The following is a 3,811-nucleotide window of genomic DNA, read 5'->3' on the forward strand; positions in this document are numbered from 1 at the left end:
GAGATTTTCTACCCTTATTCGTTCGCAGACAGATTTCACTTTCTCTATCCTAGGCCTAGAGATACTTAGTTCACTACAGATCAGGTAGTGATATTTATCATCGAAAAATCCCCGAAAAACTCGTACATCCCTAACAGATTTCCTGAATTCTGAATCTGTTAAGATATTGTCTTTTATGGAACTTGTACCCCAACCCTCACATGTGTAGCGGTGAATAACCTTATGCTTGAAGAAAGTACTCGTAACTGCTAAACCCATACTAGCACTGAAGTCCAGCAAACGCTTCCCATTCCTCTTAGCTTCCAATCTTCTCCACATTCACCAATCACCCTTTCGAATCCTTCAGTTCTACTTCCAAATCTCGCATCGAAATCGCCCATTAGCACTATTCTATCCTTGCTGCTGACTCTGACCACGATGTCACTCAATTCTCAATGCTTCATAAAACTTGTCAACATCCTCATCTGCACCTTCATATGGTGAGTACACTGAGATAATTCTCGTCCTAATTCCTCCAACTGCCAAATCTACCCATATCATTCGCTCATTTAGGTGCCTAACAGACACTACATTGCGTGGAATAGTATTCCTGATGAAAAGCACTACCCCACACATTGCCCTTCCCTTTTCAACACCCGTCAAGTACACTTTATAATCTCCTATCTCTTCCTCGTTATCTCCCCTTACCCGAATATCACTTACTCCTAGCACATCCAGATGCATCCTCTTTGCTGACTCAACCAGTTCTACTTTCTTTCTGCCATAATCCCCATTAATATTGATAGCTCCCCATCGAATTTCATTTCGTTCGCCAAGCTGTTTCCAAGGAGTCCCTCGCCTGTCAAATGGGAGTGGGACTCCGTTACTCCCATAGGTCCGAGGCTTGCTTAAAATGTTCTGAGCTCGGTAAATTCATGAAGCAGGATGCTACCCTACTTACACATAGTCCAAGTGAGGATCTCTCCTCTAACGCGTTAGGGACAACCGGTGTACTGTATAATCCTAGCCGCTTGAACACCAGGTAGGCATGACGCAGAATGTGTCGGAGATGCCCATTCCCATTCCGCAGCAGCTGGTATCCCGACTTTCAGGACCACTTATTAAGCCACTCAGCCGTTGCCCATGGTTCACGAACTAGGACGTGACTACAGTAACCCACACCATGAACCATTTAATCTTTTAATTGTTCCTATACTTTTTTTATGATGTAAACTGAGCGTTTCTGAAGCATAACGATCATCAGGTTTCATCAGTTTTAAGTAATGACGAATTTTACTGTTCCAGGAGAAGCATTTTTTTTGTTTTTTTTTTTTTGTTATACGCATTCTTTGTGTGTTCAAAAGCAATTTCCATTTTCAGAATTCTTGAAGCTACTGATTTATTTTCATAGCCATTTTCAGTGATCCATTCGCCTAAGTACTTAAATTCCTCTACTCTCGCAATGTACAGAGTAATAAATAAGTTACAAGATTGTGAGCAACTGCAAAATGACGTCGATGATAGACAGTAGGCAATGGTATGATGATAAACGGGGTTAAAATTCAGGTTGTGAGTTTCACAAATAGGAAAAGTTCTCTCAGTTTTAATTACTGCGTTGATGGGATGAAAGTTCCTTTTGGGGATCACTGTAAGTATCTAGGTGTTAATATAAGGAAAGATCTTAATTGGGGTAATGACAAAAATGGGATTGTAAATAAAGGGTACAGATCTCTGCACATGGTTATGAGGGTGTTTAGGGTAGTAGTAAGGATGTAAAAGAGAGGGCATATAAGTGTCTCTGGTAAGACCCCAACTAGAGTATGGTTCTATTGTATGGGACCCTCACCAGGATTACCTGATTCAAGAACTGGGAAAAATCCAAAGAAAAGCAGCTCGATTTGTGCTGGGTGATTTGCGACAAAAGAGTAGCGATACAAAAATGTTTCAAAGTTTGGGCTGGGAAGACTAGGGAGAAAGGAGACGAGCTGCTCGTCTAAGTGGTATGTTCCAAGCTGTCAGTCGAGAGATGGCATGGAATGACATCCGTAGACGAATAAGTTTGAGTGGTGTCTTTAAAAGTAGGAAAGATCAGAATATGAAGATAAAGCTGGAATTCAAGAAGACAAATTGGGGAAAATATTCGTTTTAGGAAGGGGAGTTAGGGATTGTAACTTACCAAGGGAGATGTTCGATAAATTTCCAATTTCTTTGCAATCATTTAAGAAAAGGCTAGGAAAACAACAGATAGAGAATCTGCCACCTGGACGACTCCCCTAAATGCAGATCAGAAGTGACTGAACACTTCGTTCACACGTATACTACTCTGCTCGTAAGGCTATACACTAAAAAGCAAATATGACTAAACTATTGTCTTCTTTTTTTTCTTTTCTTTATTGGCTCATCACTGCTGCCAACTTCACTAGTTACATATTGAAATCACGAGACCTAGACTAACCATCAACAAACTAACCTCACTGTTCGCCGTAACACTTCATTACTCGGAAAAATCTCGACAGGTATTCGATGAGAATACGCTAATGGACTAGATAATAAAGGTAGAAAGACCCAAGAAACCGATAGGACCGCCACAGTGCAAACGCTGCCAGCGCACAGGGCACACACACATAAGCTGTAACCTTTTGCCGCGCTGTGTCAAATGCCTGGGGGCGCACAGCACTGCAGAGTGTACCCTCACAGACAGTAAGAAGTTTACCTGTATAAACTGCAAGGGCAACCACACCGCTAATTACGGTGGTTGCCGTGTTATGATCAGGGCCAAGGAAGGGCAGACCCTCAAGAAGAAGGAGAGAGGGGCTCCCGGTACAGCAACTACACCGATGTTCCAGCTGAGATCGACCGACTTCCCACCACTACCCCAGCGTCCAGGACAAGGAGGAAATGTCTCAGCCGGAGAAACAAGCACCGAAAAAGAAGAAATAGGCAGACTACGTCTACCAGAAAAGAACAATGCCCCCAACCCGACAGGAGGCGGTAGAAATGCTGTCTGAAGTACCACCGGAGGAAAGACACTCAATCCTCATGAGTCACATACACTCCAGTGGTATTGTAGACAGAATTAAAAAATATGTTGTTAGGCATTCTTCACCCGCCCCCAGGGATGACCCTGGAGGCAGTCGTATATCGTCATCTATTTGCCCGCCAGTAAACGGAGGCGATCAAACTCGAAAAGGGCCAAATACGTTACCACCTCGAGAAAACACACCTGTATATATCTACCATATTTCGCATACACTTCAATTAATATTATGTATTTAATAGTAATAGGCTTAGATTAATGTTAAGTTAAGTACTGTATATATTCCTTAGAACACTCCTGGACACCAGGAAAGAATCTACTATAGCAAATTAAATTAGTCTATTACCAAACATTATGATGAGTTGCACGCTCTACGAGCCTCATATCAAAATGGAATGTAAGGACCCAATCTGTCGGTAATTCCAATTCAACTACAGCTATCGCTCTTCAAGCGGCAGCAGTCGCAGCGCGAGGTTCAGGTTCAGACTCAATAGTGGAGGTTCCCTTATCCGAGTAATGATCAATCAATATATTCAAAATTGTCGACATTCTAGCTCAATGAGGAATTTATTAATGAAATAAACACACTCACGGAATTTATTTTCTGCCTTTATCTTGATATACGCATTACTATAACCGTATTCTTCGGTGTTTGCCTTCGGCTCCTTTCCTGAAATTTGTCGGACTGAAGTGAAACCACGCTGTAATAAGACACACAAGCAAATATATTACAAGTACATATACCGTAAGTCAATAAGAATACACAAAGGCTAAGTCTGCAAACCGTACCAAAGT

This window comes from Anabrus simplex, chromosome 3 (assembly GCF_040414725.1).
Source record: "Anabrus simplex isolate iqAnaSimp1 chromosome 3, ASM4041472v1, whole genome shotgun sequence".
NCBI classification, from domain to species: domain Eukaryota; kingdom Metazoa; phylum Arthropoda; class Insecta; order Orthoptera; family Tettigoniidae; genus Anabrus; species Anabrus simplex.